This window comes from Ranitomeya variabilis, chromosome 2, assembly GCF_051348905.1.
Source record: "Ranitomeya variabilis isolate aRanVar5 chromosome 2, aRanVar5.hap1, whole genome shotgun sequence".
NCBI lineage: Eukaryota > Metazoa > Chordata > Amphibia > Anura > Dendrobatidae > Ranitomeya > Ranitomeya variabilis.
In genome coordinates, this window is record NC_135233.1 from 545,908,870 (window position 1) to 545,935,417 (window position 26,548).

Genomic DNA, 26,548 nt, shown 5'->3' on the forward strand with positions numbered 1-26,548 from the left:
CCAATACATGTGGGGGGCCTCTGTCTCCTTTCGGGGTATTTCTCTAGAGGTGAGCTAGGACTAATATTTTCCTCTGCTAGCTTTATTTAGTCCTCCGGCTGGTGCTGGGCATCTAGAATCAACGTAGGCATGCTACCCGGCCACTGCTAGTTGTGCGTTAGGTTTAGCTCATGGTCAGCTCAGTTCCCATCTTCCAAGAGCTTGTTCCTATATATGCTGATGCTATGTTCTCTTGCCATTGAGATCATGACAGTTTGACCGGCCCACTAAAGGGTTAAAATCCTTGGCTGAGAAAGGAGAGAAATAAGTAGTCTGCTGAATTTTTTTTTTTTTTTTTTTTTCTCTCCTTCTAATCTTTGAATGGCTCTGTGTCCACCTGTTTGTAATGGATCTTCAGAGTATAACTGCAGGTTTGAATAATCTCGCCACGAAGGTACAAAATTTGCAAGATTTTGTTTTTCATGCACCTGTATCTGAGCCGAGAATTCCTTGGCCGGAATTTTTCTCGGGGAATAGATCCGGGTTTCAGAATTTTCGAAATAATTGCAAATTATTTTTGTCCCTGAAATCTCGCTCTGCCGGAGACCCTGCACAGCAGGTCAGGATTGTGATTTCCTTGCTCCGGGGCGACCCTCAAGACTGGGCTTTTTCATTGACACCAGGGGATCCTGCGTTGCTCAATGTGGATGCGTTTTTTCTGGCCTTGGGGTTGCTTTATGACGAACCTCATTTGGAGCTTCAGGCAGAAAAAACTTTGATGTCCCTATCTCAGGGGCAAGATGAAGCGGAAATTTACTGCCAAAGATTCCGTAAATGGTCTGTGCTAACTCAGTGGAATGAGTGCGCCCTGGCGGCGACTTTCAGAGAGGGTCTCTCTGATGCCATTAAGGATGTTATGGTGGGGTTCCCTGTGCCTGCGGGTCTGAATGAGTCCATGACAATGGCTATTCAGATCGATAGGCGTTTGCGGGAGCGCAAACCAGTGCACCATCTGGCGGTGTCCACTGAGAAGTCGCCAGAGAGTATGCAGTGTGATAGAATTCTGTCCCGAAGCGAGCGGCAGAATTTTAGACGGAAAAATGGGTTGTGTTTCTATTGTGGTGATTCTACTCATGTTATATCAGCATGCTCTAAGCGCACTAAAAAGCTTGATAAATCTGTTTCCATTTGCACCTTACCGTCTAAGTTTATTCTATCTGTGACCCTGATTTGCTCTTTGTCATCTATTACCACAGACGCCTATGTCGACTCTGGCGCCGCTTTGAGTCTTATGGATTGGTCCTTTGCCAAACGCTGTGGGTATGATTTAGAGCCTTTGGAGACTCCTATTCCTCTGAAGGGAATTGACTCCACCCCATTGGCTAATAATAAACCACAATACTGGACACAAGTAACTATGCGTATTAATCCGGATCACCAGGAGATTATTCGCTTTCTGGTGCTGTATAATCTACATGATGATTTGGTGCTAGGATTGCCTTGGCTGCAATCTCACAACCCAGTCCTCGACTGGAGAGCTATGTCTGTGTTGAGCTGGGGATGTAAGGGGGCTCATGGGGATGTACCTGTGGTTTCCATTTCATCATCTATTCCCTCTGAAATTCCTGAGTTCCTGTCTGACTATCGTGACGTCTTTGAAGAATCCAAGCTTGGTTCGTTACCTCCGCACCGAGAGTGCGATTGTGCCATAGATTTAATCCCGGGTAGTAAATACCCAAAGGGTCATTTATTTAATCTGTCTGTGCCTGAACATGCTGCTATGCGAGAATATATAAAGGAGTCCTTGGAAAAGGGACATATTCGTCCATCGTCATCTCCCTTAGGAGCCGGGTTTTTCTTTGTTTCAAAAAAAGACGGCACTTTGAGACCATGTATTGATTATCGGCTTTTGAATAAAATCACTGTTAAATATCAATACCCATTGCCGTTGCTGACTGATTTGTTTGCTCGCATAAAGGGGGCCAAGTGGTTCTCTAAGATTGACCTTCGTGGGGCGTATAATTTGGTGCGAATCAGGCAGGGGGATGAGTGGAAAACCGCATTTAATACGCCCGAGGGCCACTTTGAGTATTTAGTGATGCCTTTTGGTCTTTCTAATGCTCCGTCAGTTTTCCAGTCCTTTATGCATGATATTTTTCGCGATTATTTGGATAAATTTATGATTGTGTATCTGGATGATATTCTGATTTTTTCGGATGACTGGGACTCTCATGTCCAGCAAGTCAGGAGGGTTTTTCAGGTTTTGCGGTCTAATTCTTTGTGTGTGAAGGGTTCTAAGTGTGTTTTTGGGGTACAGAGGATTTCCTTTTTGGGATATATTTTTTCCCCCTCTTCCATTGAAATGGATCCTGTCAAGGTTCAAGCTATTTGTGATTGGACGCAGCCCTCTTCTCTTAAGACTCTTCAGAAATTTTTGGGCTTTGCTAACTTTTATCGTCGATTTATTGCTGGTTTTTCGGATATTGCTAAGCCATTGACCGATTTGACTAAGAAGGGTGCTGATGTTGCTGATTGGTCCCCTGATGCTGTGGAGGCCTTTCGGGAGCTTAAGCGCCGTTTTTCCTCTGCCCCTGTGTTGCGTCAGCCTGATGTTGCTCTACCTTTTCAGGTTGAGGTCGACGCTTCTGAGATCGGAGCTGGGGCAGTGTTGTCGCAGAAAAGTTCTGACTGCTCCGTGATGAGGCCTTGTGCCTTCTTTTCCCGTAAATTTTCGCCCGCAGAGCGGAATTATGATGTTGGGAATCGGGAGCTTTTGGCCATGAAGTGGGCTTTTGAGGAGTGGCGCCATTGGCTTGAGGGGGCCAGACATCAGGTGGTGGTATTGACTGACCACAAAAATTTGATTTATCTTGAGACCGCCAGGCGCCTGAATCCTAGACAGGCGCGCTGGTCATTATTTTTTTCTCGGTTTAATTTTGTGGTGTCATACCTACCGGGTTCTAAGAATGTTAAGGCGGATGCCCTTTCTAGGAGTTTTGAGCCTGACTCGCCTGGTAACTCTGAGCCCACAGGTATCCTTAAGGATGGAGTGGTATTGTCAGCCGTTTCTCCAGACCTGCGGCGGGCCTTGCAGGAGTTTCAGGCGGATAGACCTGATCGTTGCCCACCTGATAAACTGTTTGTTCCTGATGATTGGACCAGTAGAGTCATCTCTGAGGTTCATTCTTCTGCGTTGGCAGGTCATCCTGGCATTTTTGGTACCAGGGATTTGGTGGCAAGGTCCTTCTGGTGGCCTTCCCTGTCACGAGATGTGCGAGGCTTTGTGCAGTCTTGTGACTTTTGTGCTCGGGCCAAGCCTTGTTGTTCTCGGGCTAGTGGATTATTGTTGCCCTTGCCTATTCCTAAGAGGCCTTGGACGCACATCTCGATGGATTTTATTTCAGATCTGCCTGTTTCTCAGAAGATGTCTGTCATCTGGGTGGTGTGTGACCGTTTTTCTAAGATGGTCCATTTGGTTCCTCTGCCCAAGTTGCCTTCTTCTTCCGAGTTGGTTCCTCTGTTTTTTCAAAATGTTGTTCGTTTGCATGGTATTCCTGAGAATATCGTTTCTGACAGAGGGACCCAATTCGTGTCCAGATTTTGGCAGGCATTCTGTGCTAGGATAGGCATAGATTTGTCTTTTTCGTCCGCTTTCCATCCTCAGACGAATGGCCAGACCGAGCGGATTAATCAGACCCTGGAGACATATCTGAGGTGTTTTGTGTCTGCTGACCAGGATGATTGGGTTGCTTTTTTGCCATTGGCGGAGTTCGCTCTCAATAATCGGGCCAGCTCTGCCACTTTGGTGTCCCCGTTTTTCTGTAATTCGGGGTTTCATCCTCGATTTTCCTCTGGTCAGGTGGAATCTTCGGATTGTCCTGGAATGGATGCTGTGGTGGAGAGATTGCATCAGATCTGGGGGCAGGTGGTGGACAATTTGAGGTTGTCCCAGGAGAAGACTCAGCTTTTTGCCAACCGCCACCGTCGTGTTGGTCCTCGGCTTTGTGTTGGGGATTTGGTGTGGTTGTCTTCTCGTTTTGTCCCCATGAGGGTCTCTTCTCCTAAGTTTAAGCCTCGGTTCATCGGCCCGTATAAGATATTGGAGATTCTTAACCCTGTTTCCTTCCGTTTGGACCTCCCTGCATCCTTTTCTATTCATAACGTTTTTCATCGGTCATTGTTGCGCAGGTATGAGGTACCGGTTGTGCCTTCCGTTGAGCCTCCTGCTCCGGTGTTGGTTGAGGGTGAGTTGGAGTACGTTGTGGAGAAGATCTTAGACTCTCGTGTTTCCAGACGGAGACTCCAGTATCTGGTCAAGTGGAAGGGATACGGCCAGGAGGATAATTCTTGGGTGAATGCATCTGATGTTCATGCCTCTGATCTGGTTCGTGCCTTTCATAGGGCCCATCCTGATCGCCCTGGTGGTTCTGGTGAGGGTTCGGTGCCCCCTCCTTGAGGGGGGGGTACTGTTGTGAATTTGGATTCTGGCTCCCCCGGTGGCTACTGGTGGAATTGAACTGGTGTCTTCATCTTCTCTGTTCACCTGTTCCCATCAAGATGTGGGAGTCGCTATATAACCTTGCTGCTCTGTTAGTTGCTTGCCGGTCAACAATGTTATCAGAAGCCTCTCTGTGCTTGTTCCTGCTCCTAGACAACTACTAGATAAGTTGGACTCTTGTCCATGTTTGTTTTTGCATTTTTGTTCCAGTTCACAGCTGTAGTTTCGTTACTGTGTCTGGAAAGCTCTTGTGAACAGGAATTGCCACTCTGGTGTTATGAGTTAATGCCAGAGTTTTAAAGTAATTTCTGGATGGTGTTTTGATAGGGTTTTCAGCTGACCATGAAAGTGTCCTTTCTGTCTTCTGCTATGTAGTAAGTGGACCTCAAATTTGCTAAACCTATTTTCATACTACGTTTGTTATTTCATCTTAATTCACCGCCAATACATGTGGGGGGCCTCTGTCTCCTTTCGGGGTATTTCTCTAGAGGTGAGCTAGGACTAATATTTTCCTCTGCTAGCTTTATTTAGTCCTCCGGCTGGTGCTGGGCATCTAGAATCAACGTAGGCATGCTACCCGGCCACTGCTAGTTGTGCGTTAGGTTTAGCTCATGGTCAGCTCAGTTCCCATCTTCCAAGAGCTTGTTCCTATATATGCTGATGCTATGTTCTCTTGCCATTGAGATCATGACAGCAATGCCTGCAGTCAGAGCCTGTGCTCGTGGGTGGTTTGACGAGAAAGGCCGCCTTTTCTCCCATGCCTGTACTACCGATGGCTGTAGACTGGGCTAGGAGTGTGTGGATGACTGGGAAAGTGGTGCTGCGGGTGGAATTACAGCGGGTCTCTGGACAACAGGGCCAGAGGTTCTTCCACGGCGATCCTGGGAGGAAGCCGAACCAGCTGCGTGTGAGCTGGAGGAAGAGGCAACACGAGCTGAAGAGGTGGTAGCTGCCGCTGTTGGTTGGCCTATCTCTTCAGTGTGTTTTTCTAACTCCGCCACGTGCCTGGTGCGCACATGTTTCCACATGTTGGAGGTATTGAGGTTGCTGACATTTTTCCCTCTTTTGACTTTTTGATGACACACCTTGCATTTGACATAGCAAATGTCATCTGCAACTGTGTCAAAAAAGGACCAGGCACTGCAAGTCTTGGGAGCGCCCTTTTTGGCTTTTGGAAGAGACATGCTCCTAACGGGTGCCAAAGCGGAGGCTGCAGGATCCGCAGTCTTCCCCCTCCCTCTCCCTCTTTGGGCCGTACGGGGAATCTCTTCCTCAGAGCTGCTCCCACCACCTTCCTGTCCCTCACGCCAAGATGGGTCAAGGACCTCATCATCTACACTACCCTCTGCCCCCAACTGCTCCTCCTGGGTAGTCTCAGCAGCAGAGCACGCACCAGTAAGTGGCACCTGAGTGTCATCATCAGCTGATGCGGCCTGCGATGTGGTGACCGGAGCCACTGGCCCACCCGCCTCTTCAGAGGAAGAGAGAAAAAGCTGTTGGGCATCACTGCACCCTGCCTCTTCTTCCATTTCTCCAATGCTGCTTGGCTGGCCCCCTGTTTCCAAGCCAAGAGATTCAGAGAACAGAAGTAGAGACGGCTCCTGTCCTGGGCTCTCTGTCTGCCTGGGCAACTTGGCAGGTGGTGAAGAGACAGATGGCTGCTCTCCAGTGCTCTGTGTCTGAGAGGATGTGGCACTAATTGAAGTTCATGCATTAGCTGCCATCCATCCGACAACGGCTTCAATTTGTTCTTCACGCAGCAGCGGTGTACGGCGCTCTGCGACAAAGCTGCGCATGAATGACTGTTCCCTGGTGAAAGTGGGTGCTGATGAGTCACCGGTGCCCGCAGCAGGCACAGAATCCCGTCCCCTCCCTGCTCCGCGCCCACGCCCATGCCCACGTGCCTTACTCACTGCCTTCTTCATCTTGGTTGACTGATAAAGATAAGCAGAAAAGTACTAACGGCTTTGTGTGCTTATTCCTGAACAACTCCTCCTAACAGGTATAAGAAACACTAATTTTCTAAAGTGTGGACTAGACTTTAATATGAGCTAATGTGGCCTACACAAATGTAAAGTGGTATCACTGGTGTGTTTGGTGAACTTTATTATTTATTTATTTTTTGGGGGCTGAACTGACAACAGATAGAGCTGCAGTCACACGGAGACCGTGCAGACAGCCGTAAACGGCGCTGCAAGGCCCAAAAACCCTCCTCTACGTTATCCTATGTAGTGTTTTTCCACAAGTTAGCTGGAGACGGGTGGAAAGACACTAATAGGAATTTTTTGAAAAAATGTGCAGCAGCCTGCACTACTTAAAACAAAATGAAAATTGATTTTGCGGTATGACGCAGTGAAGAACCCTGAGCTGGAGACAACCAGGCTATGGCTGCTCACAGACTACAGGGCGAGCTGCAGTCACACGGAGACCGTGCAGACAGCCGTAAACGGCGCTGCAAGGCCCAAAAACCCTCCTCTATGTTATCCTATGTAGTGTTTTTCCACAAATTAGCTGGAGACGGGTGGAAAGACACTAATAGGAATTTTTTGAAAAAATGTGCAGCAGCCTGCACTACTTAAAACAAAATGAAAATTGATTTTGCGGTATGACGCAGTGAAGAACCCTGAGCTGGAGACAACCAGGTTATGGCTGCTCACAGACTACAGGGCGAGCTGCAGTCACACGGAGACCGTGCAGACAGCCGTAAACGGCGCTGCAAGGCCCAAAAACCCTCCTCTACGTTATCCTATGTAGTGTTTTTCCACAAATTAGCTGGAGACGGGTGGAAAGACACTAATAGGATTTTTTGTTAAAAATTAGCAGCAGACTACACTACTTGGAAAAAAAAAAAAAAAAAGAACAGTATGAGGCAATGAACCACCCTCCCTGAACTGAATACAACCAGCTATGGATGGCCTATGTGGCTGCACTCAGACTAGAGAGTGGGCTGCACTCACACACACACACACAGACCTTGCAGATCGCTGTGAAAACAGCGCTACAAGGCAAAAGCAAGGTGAATAGTAGGTGAACACAGCGGTTGCTAAATTAGCCTTTGGAAAGCACAAAGAAGCAAATTGCTATCTCTAAACTGGCCCTCAGTCAGCAAACAGCGTCCTGTCACTAACTGAATTCACAGCAGAGTGATCGCAAAATGGCGCCAGCGACTTTTAAACTGCATCATGACATCATTTCAGCAGCCAATCACAGCCATGCCAGTAGTTTCATGCCCTCCATGCTGAACAGGATGTGCCCACACTTGGAATCATTCTCATTGGCTGAATTTGTGCATTTTGAATCTGGGAACTTCCGATTCTGGTTTCCGATACGCGGCAAGTATCGGAATCCCGGTATCGGAATTCCGATACCGCAAGTATCGGCCGATACCCGATACTTGCGGTATCGGAATGCTCAACACTAGTCATGAATAATTCTCAAACTATTATAATTTATTGATTTGTGATTCTGTCTTAGCTTATTATTAATTGCCAGTTTTGTACTGTTGATTCAACACATGGTTATGAAAGCTGATAGGCTGTCACCGTTTAATATTGAGGGGTGCGGGTTGACCGCCATGATGTATATTTGTTTTAAATTGTTTTTATTGTTTGTGGATTTGTGTGTCCTAATGACCAAATAAAGCTATATATTTTATTATTATCTTGATCTGAGTATTGAAACAGGTGTGCATGCCCTTTTGTGTCTAGTCTTTTTTGCTTTGATTCACTTTGTATTTTCAGTCACAGCGTGGCACCTGCTACAGATTGACATGCAGATTATCTAACGGAGGTGCACCCTATTTTCTCCCCTGTTGCCTTTTCCGTGACCCTCGTGCGCTCAAAATTTTGGGTGACAGTCATTACTGGTTGGTGACACTTCTAGACCCATGCTATAAGGAGAACTTTCTATCTCTTATTCCAGAGGCAGACATGTCTTCAAAAATGGTGCAGTAAAAGAGGGCCCTTGTTGCGGAATTATTAAAACAAATTCCCATCTGAAAATGCTGGTGGCAGAGCTCATAGTTCGTTGGACAACCAAGGAGTAGAGGCAAGAGAGTGCCACTGGTGGAATTATAACTGATAATCGCATCTGCCTGTCAACTGAAAATGCTGACAGGCCAACTCTTATAAAAATAAACAAGGGCTGTATTGAGCCAGACTTCTGTACACCACCAAATGATAGCAGCATAATATAACCTCAAATCCAGTGTCTTTTTTTGGGAGATATATTCCCATGCACCTCTTCACACCCACACATGGGTATACGTTTCCTGATTTTGGCTATTTGCTCTTATCCTCCTCCTTCTCCTTATCCTCATCATCCATCCTAATGAAATCACCAGGGCAAACGTGTTCCATGATGCAACAGCCATGCTATTCTTATCATAGTTGTTTATGATGCCTGTAAAAAAAATGTCGACACAGTAGGTTGATGCGTACCCCCAGGGTATTACAAGTATAGGAGACCCGCTCCTTTTAAACTGAAAAAACATTTTTCGGAGGCCAACCTCCACATTTCTTCCAAGGGGGATTGGAGTGCGTGCAAATTTGGGGCAGGCCTTGTATTCACTTCATGGTCAAACTTTACGCGAGTTAAAAAAATCATAATAATGGGAACTTTGGTTTCCTGTCTTAATCCAGTACGTCAGTTCAAAGGCTTATTGGGGTGCGTGTAACTTTGGGTCATGGCAGGCCTTGCATCCAATGCATAAGCAAACAGTATGGGAGTACCAAATGAATAATATGAACTGGGTTTTCATGTCGCCATCCAGTACGTGGGTTCAAAGGCTTATTGTGGTGCATGTAACTTTGGGGCAGGGCAGGTCTTGCATTCAATGCATAAGCAAACAGCATGGGTGTACCAAATGAATGCTGGGAACTTTTGGTTGCATGTGGCTATCCAGGATGTATGTTCAATGGGTTGTTGGGGGGCGTCCAAATTTGTAACAGGCCTTGTATTCACTTCATGGGCAAACATTATGAGAGTACCAAATGACTATTGGGAACTTTGGTTGCATGTGGCCATCCAGGACATGGGTTCAAAGGCTTATTGGGGTGCGTGTAACTTTGGGGCATGGCAGGCCTTGCATTCAATGCATAAGAAAACAGTATTGGGAGTACCAAATGAATATTGTTAACTTGGTTTTCATATGGCCATCCAGTACGTGGGTTCAAAGGCATATTGGGGTGCGTGTAGCTTTGAGGCAGGGCAGCCCTCACACTCACTTCATGGGCAAATATTATGGGAGCACCAAATGACTAATGGGAACTTTGATTGCATGTGGCCTTCCAGGATGTCTGTTCAATGGGTTATTGGGGTGCGTCCAAATTTTGGGCAGCCTTGCCACTCACTGCATACGCAATAACAGTATAAGAGACCACCTGTTTAATAATGGGAACAAAAAAGCATAGCCGGCTGATGGCTTTCTAAGAATAGTGAGGGTCGACGGCTGGCCCTATAAAAATAGACTTTGTGACTTTCAGAGTCACTCCTTCATAAATGAGACAGAATGTGTCTGATGATGTGTCACAGACCACATGGCCAAATAAGGTTGTAAAATGTTAAAATGACATTTCCCAGTTAATGTATTTGTCTTGGTTGAAAGCAATGCTAAAGTTGAAACACGCATCAAAAACGCTACATGTGAACATAACCCAAGTGGTGGAGGAACATTTTTGTTTTGGGGAGTTTTATTTTGCCATATACAAGTCATTACCCTGGAAAGTATGTTCCTTAACATATCTCTCAGGAAAATGCACTTTGGTTTTGTTTTTGTATGTTTTATTGTGCGCCTGTAAAAATGGCATTTGTAACAATGACAACATTGTTCACAGCTGTGACGTGGGAATCTGAAATGCTTCCAGGAGTCTTCCTCATGGTGTTCCCATGTCATTTGAGCACTGTTGCCATCAATTTCTGTCATTTTTAGACCCTAAAAAGACCTCCGGGTGGGCTGCGGCAAAAATGCTCGGTTTTCCCATAGACTTACATTGGGATCATTGCTCGGGTCGAGTACCCGAGCATTCCAATTTGCTCGACCCGAGCAATGAGCACCTGAAGCATTTTAGTGCTTGCCCATCACTACTCCTAGTACACAAATACAGTGAAGTTTTTCAACTCTACTCTTAAAAATAAAAATTAATGTGAGTAAAAATTATGTGCCAGAGTAATACAGATAATTATGGTAACCATATGATCAAGAATGCAAGAATAAACCATAATCGACATTGCAAGCGAACCCATCTGATGCTTTGCCAATAATGGAAATTTTGGGGATAAGATTTAGCTTTATTTATTTATTATAGTGCTGATTTATAGTATCCATAATATTACATAACTCGTTGTGGCATTGCATCTTCTGCATGGAAAATGTCAAATGTATTTACATGTCATCAGTGTGCTCTCAGCATTAGACAGAACCTGGAAAAAGTGGAACCAGACGAAGCACATTCCAACCTCTGAAACAAGATTAAGATGTATAGCAAAGGAACTGTTTATTGTGGATTGGGATATATCACTGAGCTAAAGAAATCTTAACTATTTATATCCCTACCCCTAAGTCACACATGCTGTGGCAGAAAGCCACAAAGAAACATCATTCCATGCACAGCTCTGTCATTATCTTCCAGCTCATGTTTTTTTCTACGTTTAAGGCTTGGAAAGTAAGTGGAAAGCTTTATGTGTTCATAACATAATGTATCTTGATTGCAAGGGATGCAATGTGGACAAGACTGTGGTTTACCAAGCAAATCTACACACTGCTATAAATACAAGTGTTTGAAAACCCCCATTGCTCATCAGTATTATTCTAGAATTCACCAAAATATATTTAAAGTCAAAGAGGTGGTCTGGAAAGAAATATACTTGAGGCATGATAGGTCATTTTAGCCTGTATAGAACACATATAATACTCAGCATTTGAGACATTGCAGAAAATTATCCAGGAAAAAAAGAGAGATTTGTGCTGCATCTAAATGTTTGTATTCAAATTTTCAATGTTTACAGTAAAAACAATAGCGAGTATCTAAGAAAAGGGACTCAGCTCAAATTAAAAATGATTATTGTTTAATGCAAAGTGTGACAACACCATGTGTATTCTTATTTATGCCAGTTGTATTATTCAGTAGGCACAGCAACATAAGCTCTTATGAGTCTGAGCGTTGACACTTGTACTTTGAATTGATTTGTTGAATGGTTGCTGACTACCTATTGTATCAGTCTTTGCACCTTATTGTTCTGCTATCCTTGAGGGACAAATGTGGAGGTTAATTAAACAATCAATGTTTGTTAATATGTTTGTTTCCCATTGTATCTTTCCATACAGCTTGTTGTTCTGCAAGCATTAAAGGACAAAATATGCAGATTAATTGAACAATCGAACAATGAGAGATGACCTCCTCCTGTCTTCCCCCAAACCTTGTGGATATTGGCTTGAAGGACACTTGTGGGTGTAGAAAGGGACCTATCTCCTACAGAGAGACTCTAGAGAATGGTAGCCAAGACACCATGGGTCCAACTGGAGGATTGCAGATTTGTTCCACTGCCCATCACTTAACCCACAGAGATGTTTGGTGAACCCAGGTTGTGACAATCAGGATACCTGGCCACGTAGCTCAATGGACTCTGTTAGCTTTCTAAGCTTGCCGCTACCTCCTCTCTGTGAGTGCCCACCAAAAGCACAGGATGGGGTGGTTGACCCTGAAAGCCCCAGAGTCGTAGATGTTTTAATTCCCAACAAGCCAGCAGAAGGGTCAGACTATATCATTTGCACCATCTGTTGTACTTACTGGTATTGTACTATATGTTGCTGACTGTTGGTGATCCAATAAAGTTTTACCCCATTGTGTTAACCTCACCCAGTGTTGGCTATGTAGTATTCTGTCCACAAGAAAAGGGTATGGGCATTCAGTGGGATGAGCCCTGGTCCTTGCGGTCTTTTAAAGACAGCCAGGCCGGCAGACAAAAGCACCCACCAAGAGTCATGTCTCCACACAAGGTATTACACTTTTCCAAAGAATTTGGAATCACAATGAAATTCCAATAGATGTGAATGTAAAGCCACACATGCGCTGCCACATGTCTTCTGACAGTAGACCTCATTTAGCCTCAATTTTAGGGATTGATATTATTCCCAGCAGTGAGATCACTATTAGAGATGGGTGAACCCCTAGGATATACGGGTCCGGTGGGTTTGGCCGAACCGTTACAAAAAGTTGGGGTTTAGGTACCATAACAGTACCCACGCCTGAACCTGGACCCCATTGACTTGAAGAGGGGGCCCAAACATCCAGTGTTTGCACTGTCATATGCACGACAGCACGACAAACACAACTTCAGATCAGCAGTGAAATCATACCCGCTGGTCAGAAAGCCGCTGTTCCCACGCTGTCAAAAGACAGCATGAGCACGCAGTTGTGATTGGAGGTATAAAGTTTACCTCTGGTCATTGGTGTCAGCGGATGGGACTACAGCTCCCATCATCCAACACCTGCTGCCAATAATAACAGTGAGAGCAGGAGTGGCAGATGGAAGTATTAATCTGCCGCTCCTGTGCTGTAAATAAATACATTTTAAAAAAGCGGCGTGGGTTCCCCTGTATTTTTGACAACCAGCCAGGCAAAACTCACAGCTAGGGGCTGTAACCCTCAGCTGACAGCTTCAACAAGGCTGGTTATTAAGCCTAGAGGGGTCCCCACACTTTATTTTAATTAATTAATATAGTTAAATTTTTGACAACCAGCCTTGCTAAAGCAGACAGATTGGGGCTAGTATTCGCAGGCTGGTAAGGGGCCATGGATATTGGCCCCTCCAGCCTAATAATAGCAGCCTGCAGCTGCCCAGAAAAGGCACATCTATTAGATGCGCCAATTCTGGTGCTTTGCCCGGCTCTTCCGACTTGACCTGTAGCAGTAGAAAGTGGGGTTCATATTTGTGTGGTTGATGTCACCATTGTACTGTCAGGTGAGATCAAGCCCACGGCTCAGTGATGGAGAGGCGTCTCTAAGACTCCTATCCATTACTAATCCTATAGTTGCATGGTAAACGAAGACACAGCCAGAAAAAAAGTCATTTATTAGAAATAAAACAAAAACACACTGTTATTTTGTTATTTTAAAATAACAAACACAGTTATACTCACGAAACACCTATTCCACCAAAGCCCTCGTTCTCCTGTAATAAAACTAAAATAAAAAAAACAATATACCATACCTGTGTGTCGTTCTGTCCCACACCATAATCCATGTCTGGGGAACAGTTTTCAACCTGGACGGTGCCAAGATGCGACCGTCTAGGGTGAAAAACATTGATGACTGAGCAGGTGTGAGCGCAGCATCATACAGTGGCCCAGATTTATTCACTAGTCTCCCTGAAAAAAAAAATTGGGCAGATTAAAATTGGCAAATCTGCATTAGTGCCAGTCCTGTGTGTGGCATCTGTCTTTGTTATTCTGCCACAGAAAACCTACGGTATAACAGTGTGCCTGATTTCTTCCTAATTCTCCCATAAAAAAAAAACAAGTGGGAGATTAAGATTGGCAAATCTGCATTAGTGCCAGTCCTGTGTGTGGCATCTGTCCTTGTTTTTCTGCCACAGAAAACCTACTGTATAACAGTGTGCCTGATTTTTTCCTCATTCTCCCCTAAAAAAATGAAAAATTGGGAGATTAAGATTGGCAAATCTGCATTAGTGCCAGTCCTGTGTGTGGCATCTGTCTTTGTTTTTCTGCCACATAAAACCTACTGTATAACAGTGTGCCTGATTTTTTCCTCATTCTCCCATAAAAAAAAATGGGAGATTAAGATTGGCAAATCTGCATTAGTGCCAGTCCTGTGTGTGGCATCTGTCTTTCTTTTTCTGCCACAGAAAACCTACTGTATAACTGTGGGCCTGCTTTTTTCCTAATTCTCCCATAAAAAAAAAAATTGGGAGATTAAGATTGGCAAATCTGCATTAGTGCCAGTCCTGTGTGTGGCATCTGTCTTTGTTTTTCTGCCACAGAAAACCTACTGTATAACAGTGTGCCTGATGTCTTCCTAATTCTCCCATAAAAAAAAACAAGTGGGAGATTAAGATTGGCAAATCTGCATTAGTGCCAGTCCTGTGTGTGGCATCTGTCTTTGTTTTTCTGCCACAGAAAACCTACTGTATAACAGTGTGCCTGATTTCTTCCTAATTCTCCCATAAAAAAAAACAAGTGGGAGATTAAGATTGGCAAATCTGCATTAGTGCCAGTCCTGTGTGTGGCATCTGTCTTTCTTTTTCTGCCACACAAAACCTACTGTATAACAGTGTGCCTGATTTTTTCCTCATTCTCCCATAATAAAAAAAAAAAATTGGGAGATTAAGATTGGCAAATCTGCATTAGTGCCAGTCCTGTGTGTGGCATCTGTCTTTCTTTTTCTGCCACACAAAACCTACTGTATAACAGTGTGCCTGATTTTTTCCTTATTCTCCCATAAAAAAAAAAAAATTGGGAGATTAAGATTGGCAAATCTGCATTAGTGCCAGTCCTGTGTGTGGCATCTGTCTTTGTTTTTCTGCCACAGAAAACCTACTGTATAACAGTGTGCCTGATTTTTTCCTCATTCTCCCATAAAAAAAAAAATAAAAAATTGGGAGATTAAGATTGGCAAATCTGCATTAGTGCCAGTCCTGTGTGTGGCATCTGTCTTTGTTTTTCTGCCACAGAAAACCTACTGTATAACTGTGTGCCTGATTTTTTCCTCATTCTCCCATAAAAAAAAAAAACAAGTGGGAGATTAAGATTGGCAAATCTGCATTAGTGCCAGTCCTGTGTGTGGCATCTGTCTTTGTTTTTCTGCCACAGAAAACCTACTGTATAACTGTGGGCCTGATTTTTCACTGCATTCTGCCACACATAAAAAAGGGAGATTTACATTCACAACAAGTTCACGTACACCTTCTACCTGGTTTTACAGGACCACCTAACAGTTGTTAGTTAGGTTACATTTTTCAAATAATGAGGAAGTCTGGTGGAAGAGGTCGTGGCCGTGGGCGTTCATTGCCAGCTGGTAATGATGGTAGTGGTCGTGGAGCATCAGGTGGTCGTGGGAAAAGCTATATAGCCCCTAAGTCTCGAGTTGTTGAGCCTGCGTCATCGTCAGGCTCCACAAGGCCTCGAAGGCTCCCATTTCTGGGAGTAGGAAAACCGCTTTTGAAGCCAGAGCAGCAGCAACAAGTATTGGCTTTCATTGCTGACTCTGCCTCTAGCTCTTTCGCCTCCTCCTCGGAAAGTGCCAAATGTCAGAGCAGTGCGTCGTCAGTGGATGCTCCCGGTCAGGAACAAGTTGCTTCCTTGTGTCCTTCACCAAGAACAACAGTGAAGGATGCGTCAGGCGACACAACTGGTTACTCCATGGAGCTCTTTACACATACCGTGCCTGGGTTAGAAAGGGAAATTGTTAACAGGCCATGCCCATTACAAGATGAATCGGACATGGAGTGCACAGATGCACAGCCACAGCCAGATTATTATGCTGTTCCTTTGACTCAGATCAGAACATTGCCCTCGCAGTGTACTGATCCAGAATCTGACCCCGATGAGACTATGGAGCCCCGTCACGAACGCTATAGCACCGGCTTACACGGTGACCCAGAGGAAGGTGCACAGAACATAGAAGAGGAGGTCATAGATGACCCAGTTGTTGACCCCGATTGGCAGCCATTGGGGGAACAGGGTGCAGGCGGCATTAGCTCTGAAGCGGAGGAGGAGGAGCCGCAGCAGGCATCAACATCGCAACAGGTTCCATCTGGCAGGCCCGTATCTGGCCAAAAACGTGTGGCAAAACCAAAACCAGTTGTAGGACAGCGTGGCCATCAGGTTAAAGTAGCTCAGTGTGCAATGCCTGAAAAGGTATCCGATAGGAAGAGTGCAGTCTGGAATTTTTTAAGCCAAGATCCCAATGATCAGCGCAAAGTCATCTGTAAGAAATGCTCAAGGACCTTCAGCAGAGGTCAGAATGTTAAAAATTTAAATACAAGTTGCATGCATAGACATTTAACCACCATGCACTTGCAAGCCTGGACAAACTACCAAACGTCCCTTAACGTTGTAGCACCCTCTCACAATGAAGCTAGTCAGCAACGCGACATCCCTTCCCTCACTGTAAGCCCACTGTTTACCACACCACCTGCAGGTAATGTGGGGGTTTCGTCGCAAGGCCAAAGCAGTCAGGGAATCACCAGGTTTGTGGTTGGAAAAACTGTATGTAGGGCAACATCAAGAATACCATCACCAACCCTCTCTCAGTCACCCATGTCCACCGGCACCCCCGCTAGTTCCACCGTATGCAGCTCTCCAGTCCAGCTCACCCTACATGAGACTCTCGTTAGGAAAAGGAAGTACTCATCCTCGCATCCGCGTACACAGGGTTTGAACGCCCACATTGCTAGACTAATCTCGTTACAGATGATGCCCTACCGGTTAGTTGAAACCGAAGCTTTCAAAGCCCTGATGGACTACGCTGTTCCACGCTACGAGCTACCCAGTCAACACTTCTTTTCGAGAAAAGCCATCCCAGCCCTCCACCAGCATGTAAAAGACCGCATTCTCCATGCGCTCAGGCAATCTGTGAGTAGAAAGGTGCACCTGACAACAGATGCATGGACCAGTAGGCATGGCCAGGGGCGTTATGTCTCCATCACGGCACACTGGGTTAATGTGGTGGATGCAGGGTCCACAGGGGACAATAATATTGGGACAGTTCTGCCTAGCCCACGGTGTAGGAAACAGTTGGCTGTAGGCGTTTGTCCCCCCTCCTCCTCCTCGTCCTCCAGCAGAAGCGAGCGCTCGTCCACAGACCGCAGTCGCACGACCACTCCATCCGCAGCTGCCACTGTTGCACACGAGGTGTTCAATTATGGAACAGCTTGTGGCAAGCGTCAGCAGGCTGTATTGGCAATGAAGTGTTTGGGCGACAACAGACACACAGCAGAAGTTCTGTCCGAGTTCTTGCAGCAAGAAACTCAGTCATGGCTGGGCACTGTACATCTTGAGGCAGGCAAGGTAGTGAGTGACAACGGAAGGAATTTTATGGCTGCCATAGCCCTTTCACAACTGAAACACATTCCTTGCCTGGCTCACACCTTAAACCTAGTGGTGCAGTGCTTCCTGAAAAGTTATCTGGGGTTACCCGACCTGCTGCTGAAAGTGCGCAGACTTTGCTCTCACATCCGCCGTTCGCCCGTACACTCCATCCGTATGCAGAACCATCAGTGGTCTTTGAACCTTCCCCAGCATCGCCTAATCATCGACGTTGCAACAAAGTGGAACTCCACACTGCACATGCTTCATAGACTGTGCGAACAGAGGCGTGCTGTTATGTATTTGTGGGAGGATACACATACACAGGCAGGCAGTTGGATGGCAGACATGGAGTTGTCAGCTGTGCAGTGGTCGAAGCTCCAAGACCTGTGTCAAGTCCTTCAGTGTTTTGAGGAATGCACACGGCTGGTTAGTGCAGACAACGCCGTAATAAGCATGAGCATCCCCCTAATGCGTCTGCTGATGCAAAGTTTGACGCACATAAAGGAGCAGGCGTCTGCAGCCGAGGACGAGCGAAGCCTTGATGACAGTCAGCCATTGTCTGCTCAGGGAAGTCTACAGGATGAGGTGGCGGGCGAAGAGGAGGAGGACGAGGAGGATGATGGGGATGAGTATTTTTTGGATGAGGAATGTTATGATTGAACTGGTGGTTAGGAGCACTAGAAATGACCAGATGAGCAAACTAGTATTACAGAACGAGCTCTGGGAAGTGGGAGCTCTGCTGACCGCAAGTCCTAATCCTATAACAACAACTAGAAATAGCCGTGGAGCGTTCCTGACTCTGCCTAGACGCCTCTTCACAGCCTAAGAGCTAACTACCCCTAAAGATAGAAAATACAGCCTACCTTGCCTCAGAGAAATCCCCAAAGAAATAGGCAGCCCCCCACATATATTGACTGTGAGTTAAGATGGAAGTCACAAACACAGGAATGAAACAGGTTTCAGCAAAGGAGGCCAGTCTTAACTAAACAGACTGAGGATAGAAAAGGTATTTTTGCGGTCAGCATAAAAACTAACAAAAAAAACACGCAGAGTGTGCAAAAGAAACCACCGCACCGACTCACGGAGTGGTGGTGCCACTCTGCATCCCAGAGCTTCCAGCTAACAGGACAAAATCATGATAGCAAGCTGGACAAAAAACAGTGGTAACAAATAAGCTAGCAGGAACTTAGCTTTTGCTGAAGTAGACAGGTCATCTGAAAGATCCAAGAGAACTGAACCAGTACTAAGACATTGACAGCTGGCATCAAGTAACGATCTGAGTGGAGTTAAATAGAGCAGCCAGCCAAGGCCTCAACAAGATCAGCTGGAGAATGAATCTCAGAACCAGCAGCTCCACTCACAGCCACCAGAGGGAGTCCATGAACAGAACTCGCCGAAGTACCATTCATAACCACAGGAGGGAGCTCGAGAACAGAATTCACAACAGAAGAAGCTTCTCAGGGGGCAATAGAAAGTGCTGGCGGTGCAAGGCCGGGTTCAGGCTTTTTGAGGGAGACAAGTGACGTTGATTTGCCCGAAAGTGCTCCTCAATTCAGCATATGCACTGACTTGACAACTGGAACATTGGCCCACATGGCGGATTATGCCTTGCGTATCCTCAAAAGGGACCCACGCATTATAAAAATGATGACCGATGATGATTACTGGTTGGCCTGCCTCCTTTATCCTCGCTATAAAGGCAAATTGTAAAATATCATGCCACATGAGAACCTCGAACAAATATTGGCAACCAAACAAGCTACTCTTGTAGACCGTTTGATTCAGGCATTCCCAGCACACAGAGCAGGTGATGGTTCTCACACGAGCTGCAGGGGGCAACAGGGCAGAGGTGTTAGAGGTGCACAAATCAGAAGTGGCGTAGGACAGAGGGGTTTTCTGACCAGGTTGTGGAGTGATTTCGCAATGACCGCAGACAGGACAGGTACTGCAGCATCAATTCAAAGTGACAGGAGACAGCATTTGTCCAGTATGGTTACTAACTATTTTTCCTCCATTACCGATGTTCTCCCTCAACCGTTATTCCCCTTTGATTACTGGGCATCCAAAATAGACACCTGGCCTGAATTGGCCAAATATGCATTGCAGGAGCTTGCTTGCCCAGCAGCTAGTGTGCTATCCGAAAGAGTATTCAGTGCTGCTGGTTCTATACTGACCGAAAAAAGGACTCGTCTGGCTACCCAAAATGTTGATGATCTAACCTTCATTAAAATGAACCACTCATGGATTTCTAATTATTTTGCCCCACCTTTCCCGACTGACACCTAGCTTTCCTGTAAAAAGGTCTTGCTTTGGGACTCGGATTACTGACTGTTCCAATCTCTTAATGTGCTGCTGCTGTTTGTCCAGCATACGACATGTTTACACCTCCCTAAATGGCCTAACTCCCCCCACGGGGCCGTGGTCTCACCACTTGGCGCAAGCACCCGTCAGAGTGCCGTTTGTCTGAAGAGGTGGGTGTGCCCACTTTTGGTCGACGGCACTGGCACTGGGTCCCTCATAGTACAATGAAGTGTCTCTGGCGGTGGTGGCGCGCACCAAACTTCAGACACACCGTTGTAACATGAGAGGCCCTGGGCTTGTACCGCCGTCCAGGAGAGAGTTTCCCCCACCCAGGTCAAACTGTGCTCTACCACTTGCAAAATTATCTCTCGATGCTCCACCACTGTTTAGTCTATGCGCTGAAATCCTTCAATGGCTGGCACAGACAATAACAATTTGTTGACATGTATGATGCTAGTTAAAATAGTCAGGGGCCCTGTCCTACATTTACACCAGTAAATACTTTGCGCCAAATTACAATGTCAGAAAGTCAGCATAGGAGCACACCCCTGTACCTAAGTATGCCACCATTTTTTGGGGAGGTGGGTTTGTTTTTTTTGGGAGACATTAACATCTATTTTGTTTTTGGGAGTACTTAGTGTGTCAGACACTCCTTCCAATTGTCCTCCGCTGACCACACCAATGCTGCCTGTGTACCCCTGCCACCTAATGGAAGCTGCATAGAGCCTATTTTATTATTTTAGGCCTAGGAAGTCTGTCTGCGGTCCCTCCTTCCAATTGTCCTGCGCTGACCACACCAATGCTGCCTGTGTACCCCTGCCACCTAATGGAAGCTGCATAGAGCCTATTTTATTATTTTGGGCCTAGGAAGTCTGTCTGCGGTCCCTCCTTCCAATTGTCCTCCACTGACCACACCAATGCTGCCTGTGTATCCCTGCCACCTAATGGAAGCTGCATAGAGCCTATTTTATTATTTTAGGCCTAGGAAGTCTGTCTGCGGTCCCTCCTTCCAATTGTCCTCCACTGACCACACCAATGCTGCCTGTGTACCCCTGCCACCTAATGGTAGCTGCATAGAGCCTACTTTATTATTTTGGGCCTAAGAAGTCTGTCTGCGGTCCCTCCTTCCAATTGTCCTCCGCTGACCACACCAATGCTGCCTGTGTACCCCTGCCACCTAATGGAAGCTGCATAGAGCCTATTTTATTATTTTGGGCCTAGGAAGTCTGTCTGCGGTCCCTCCTTCCATTTGTCCTCCGCTGACCACACCAATACTGCCTGTGTACCCCTGCCACCTAATGGAAGCTGCATAGAGCCTATTTTATTATTTTAGGCCTATGAAGTCTGTCTGCGGTCCCTCCTTCCAATTGTCCTCTGCTGACCACACCAATGCTGCCTGTGTACCCCTGCCACCTAATGAAAGCTGCATAAAGCCTATTTTCTTATTTTAGGCCTAGGAAGTCTGTCTGCGGTCCCTCCTTCCAATTGTCCTCCACTGACCACACCAATGCTGGCTGTGTACCCCTGCCACCTAATGGAAGCTGCATAGAGCCTATTTTATTATTTTAGGCCTAGGAAGTCTGTCTGCGGTCCCTCCTTCCAATTGTCCTCCGCTCACCACACAAATGCTGCCTGTGTACCCCTGCCACCTAATGGAAGCTGCATAGAGCCGATATTATTTTGGGCCTAGGAAGTCTGTCTGCGGTCCCTCCTTCCAATTGTCCTCCACTGACCACAACAATGCTGCCTGTGTATCCCTGCCACCTAATGGAAGCTGCATAGAGCCTATTTTATTATTTTGGGCCTAGGAAGTCCGTCTGCGGTCCCTCCTTCCAATTGTCCTCCGCTGACCACACCAATGCTGCCTGTGTACCCCTGCCACCTAATGGAAGCTGCATAGAGCCTATTTTATTATTTTAGGCCTAGGAAGTCTGTCTGCGGTCCCTCCTTCCAATTGTCCTCCGCTGACCACACGAATGCTGCCTGTGTACCACTGCCACCTAATGGAAACTGCATAGAGCCTATTTTATTATTTTGGGCCTAGGAAGTCTGTCTGCGGTCCCTCCTTCCAATTGTCCTCCACTGACCACACCAATGCTGCCTGTGTATCCCTGCCACCTAATGGAAGCTGCATAGAGCCTATTTTATTATTTTGGGCCTAGGAAGTCTGTCTGCGGTCCCTCCTTTCAATTGTCCTCCGCTGACCACACCAATGCTGCCTGTGTACCCCTGCCACTAATGGAAGCTGCATAGAGCCTATTTTATTATTTTAGGCCTAGGAAGTCTGTCTGCGGTCCCTCCTTCCAGTTGTCCTCCACTGACCACACCAATGCTGCCTGTGTACCCCTGCCACCTAATGGAAGCTGCATAGAGCCTATTTTCTTATTTTAGGCCTAGGAAGTCTGTCTGCGGTCCCTCCTTCAAATTGTCCTCCGCTGACCACACCAATGCTGCCTGTGTACCCCTGCCTCCTAATGGAAGCTGCATAGAGCCTATTTTATTATTTTAGGCCTAGGAAGTCTGTCTGCGGTCCCTCCTTCCAATTGTCCTCCACTGACCACACCAATGCTGCCTGTGTACCCCTGCCTCCTAATGGAAGCTGCATAGAGCCTATTTTATTATTTTGGGCCTAGGAAGTCTGTCTGCAGTCCCTCCTTCCAATTGTCCTCCGCTGACCACACCAATGCTGCCTGTGTACCCCTGCCAGCTAATGGAAGCTGCATAGAGCCGATTTTATTATTTTAGGCCTAGGATGTCTGTCTGCGGTCCCTCCTTCCAATTGTGCTCCACTGACCACACCAATGCTGCCTGTGTACCCCTGTAACTAATTTAAAAATGCATAGAGCCAACTTTTTTAGTTAACACATACTACCTTTGTCTGTCTGCGGCGCCACTCAATCACGCTGTCCTCCACTGAAAAAGCTGAACTTCAACCTTCAGGCTCTCATTAAGTAGTTGTTTATATAAGACATCAGTTGCCCTACTACTTTGGTTGGGGCCTAGTAATGGTGTCTGCTGCTCCTTGGTGTTCTCCTCCTCCTTGGTGTTCTCCTCCAGGTTTCCTTGCCTGAGCTTCAACCTTCAGGCTCTCATTAAGTATTTTTTAATGTCACACTGCAGTTGCCCTACTACTTTGGTTGGGGCCTAGCAATGGTGTCTGCCGCTCCTTGGTGTTCTCCTCCAGGTTTCCTTGTCTGAGCTTTAACCTTCAGGCTTTCATTAAGTATTTTTAAATGTCACACTGCAGTTGCCCTACTACTTTGGCTGGGGCCTAGTAACGGTGTCTGCCGCTCCTTGGTGTTCTCCTCCAGGTTTCCTTGTCTGAGCTTTAACCTTCAGGCTCTCATTAAGTATTTTTTAATGTCACACTGCAGTTGCTTACTACTTTGGTTGGGGCCTAGTAACGGTGTCTGCCGCTCCTTGGTGTTTTCCTCCAGGTTTCCTTGTCTGAGCTTCAACCTTCAGGCTCTCATTAAGTATTTTTTAATGTCACACTGCAGTTGCCCTACTACTTTGGTTGGGGCCTAGCAACGGTGTCTGCCGCTCCTTGGTGTTCTCCTCCAGGTTTCCTTGTCTGAGCTTCAACCTTCAGGCTCTCATTAAGTATTTTTTAATGTCACACTGCAGTTGCCCTACTACTTTGGTTGGGGCCTAGTAACGGTGTCTGCCGCTCCTTGGTGTTCTCCTCCAGGTTTCCTTGTCTGAGCTTCAACCTTCAGGCTCTCATTAAGTATTTTTTAATGTCACACTGCAGTTGCCCTACTACTTTGGTTGGGGCCTAGTAACGGTGTCTGCCGCTCCTTGGTGTTCTCCTCCAGGTTTCCTTGTCTGAGCTTCAACCTTCAAGCTCTCATTAAGTATTTTTTAATGTCACACTGCAGTTGCCCTACTACTTTGGTTGGGGCCTAGTAACGGTGTCTGCCGCTCCTTGGTGTTCTCCTCCAGGTTTCCTTGTCTGAGCTTCAACCTTCAGGCTCTCATTAAGTATTTTTTAATGTCACACTGCAGTTGCCCTACTACTTTGGTTGGGGCCTAGTAACGGTGTCTGCCGCTCCTTGGTGTTCTCCTCCAGGTTTCCTTGTCTGAGCTTCAACCTTCAAGCTCTCATTAAGTATTTTTTAATGTCACACTGCAGTTGCCCTACTACTTTGGTTGGGGCCTAGTAACGGTGTCTGCCGCTCCTTGGTGTTCTCCTCCAGGTTTCCTTGTCTGAGCTTCAACCTTCAGGCTCTCATTAAGTATTTTTTAATGTTATTTGTATGTTAGCTTACTGACCGAGCACTCCGCCCTTCAACATGTGGTGATTTTAATTACAGCAGGTTCCTATCTACCCATATATGTAGTCTTTGCTGAGAAAGGTGTCCACAGTCACCCAGGAATTCCGACATCAGCCTAAGATAGGTATTCTTACACGTAGGGACCCTTCCGTTTTTTGAGACCACCTTGACGTTGGTTGATGGGCAGGCAAGATTTGGCCAAATTATGTGCAAAGCATCTAATTTTTTTCCTAGTATTCATAAGTCATATTGCTATACATATTTCATATATTTCATATTGACATGCTTTTGCACGATAGAGTGGAATGAATCAAAGACCATCAGCGCGAGTCATGGAGCCAGTATCCACCATACTCACACCTCACTGCCGCCCCTCCATTTGAGGCGCCCTTAGAGATACTTTTGGGGAATACCCAGGTCTACTTCCTGTCTGTGTGGAACATTAATGCATCTCATCATGAGCACGACATACTGGGGGATACCTGAGTCTAGTTCCTACCTGTGTGGAAAGCAAATATAGTTCATCTCGTGCACACGCATATCGCGCGTGCGCCGATATACCAGCTTGTAGTCTCCTGCTGTCAATTTAATTGGGACGCACAAACTCTACTCATCCTCACTTTATTAGCTACTTATTGAGACTCTGTGGGGGATTCTTTTACCGACGCTTCCATCCAGGAGTAGGAGGACCTCTCATTTGATCCCCATATATATATAACCCTCATTTGGTTCATAAAAAGGCATCCCAAGTAGTGTTGAGCCACCTCCCTAGTGTTCGAGTTCGGTTCGGTTTGTCAAACTGGGACGTGTTCGACGAATGTTCGTCGAACATTCGACGAACACCGTCGAACCCCATTGAAACCACTGGCAGGCAAACACAAACACATACAAACACATACAAACACATAGAAAACACATAGAAAACACCTTAAAAGGTGTCCAAAAGCTGACAAACTGCTCAGAAGACACAACAAACACATGGAAAAGTCACAACTACATATAGTCATGCGAAAAGAAAAGAGGTGGAGGAGTAAAAGCAGGAGGAGACACAGATATAGGCATGTTTTGTCCTTCTAAAATCAAGAAAGGCTGGAGTCAAAATTTAAAATCACCCTACCAACACCCAGACGCTGTGACAAAAAAAAATTAAAAAAGAAATATCTTTAGCTAGAATGGTGGCGGGTCCATTCAGAAAACTTTCCTTAGAAGACGTAGTGGCCAAAAAAGGAACCCAATACATTCAGACTAATCTACCATTTGTCATATCCAAGGGGCAGGTCAGTAAATGACAACATCGACGCGGAACCAAGTACAGTACTATGTACTGTACCTCCTCTGACGAGGCAATCAGGTGGATCAAGCAGTTGGGACAGGGCACCCTAATGGCCAAAACAGACATTGAGGGGGCGTTCCGGTTACTACCTGTGCCTCCGAATAGTGTCCTCCCATTGGGCTGCTTCTGTGAAGGAGCATAGTACATAGATTGCTGTTTGCCCATGGGGTGCTCCATATCCTGCTCCCTATTTGAGGCGTTTAGTTGCTTCCTCGATTGTGTCGTCATGGACATTTGTAAAGGCGGCACATATTATCCATTACCTCGACGACTTCTTATGCCTGGGCTCAAAAGATTCGCCACAGTGTGAATACACGTGGTAGTCCACCTGTGAGAAGGAGAGAGCTGGAGGGACAGTGGACATCCCAGAGCCGAGGGGTTAGATTGAGACAGGAAGAAGGCGGTGTAGCTTGCTTCATGGGTGGGGTACTCTGCTGAGTAGCAGAAATTGCTACTAGGCCCAAAAGGATTTCCTGGGCTACATGCCGTTAAAAAATAGTACTTAGGTAAACAGGTGGTGTAGCTTGCTTCATGGGTGGGGTACTCTGCTCAGTAGCACAAAATGCTACTAGGTACAAAATGAATTCCTGGGCTAGATGTAGTTAAAAATTAGTAGTTAGATCAACAGGCGGTGTAGCTTGCTTCATGGGTGGGGTACTCTGATGAGTAGCAGAGATTGCAACTAGGCCCAAAAGGATTTCCTGGGCCACATGCAGTTAAAAATAGTACTTAGGTAAACAGGCGGTGTAGCTTGCTTCATGGGTGGGGTATGCTGCTGAGTAGCACTAAATTCTACTGGGCCCAAAAGGATTTCCTGGGCTAGATGCCGTTACAAAATAGTACTTAGGTAAACAGGCGGTGTAGCTTGCTTCATGGGTGGGGTATGCTGCTGAGTAGCACTAAATTCTACTGGGCCCAAAAGGATTTCCTGGGCTAGATGCCAATAAAAAATAGTACTTAGGTAAACAGGCGGTGTAGCTTGCTTCATGGGTGGGGTACTCTGCTGAGTAGCAGAAATTGCTACTAGGCCCAAAAGGATTTCCTGGGCCAGATGCCATTAAAAGTAGTACTTAGGTAAACAGGCGGTGGGTGGCTGAGCTACTCTGCTGACT

The 26,548-nt window shown here is 46.2% G+C and overlaps 1 long non-coding RNA gene across 1 annotated transcript in view; it reads left to right on the plus strand.

Moving 5' to 3' along the window:
• Positions 1–12,010, plus strand: part of LOC143809699 (uncharacterized) — a 122,288-nt gene extending 110,278 nt beyond the window's left edge. The window contains exon 3 of the long non-coding RNA XR_013222405.1: positions 11,802–12,010. This is a non-coding gene — a long non-coding RNA (uncharacterized LOC143809699). The remainder of the gene's footprint in view (positions 1–11,801) is intronic.
• Positions 12,011–26,548: the final 14,538 nt, after the last annotated feature.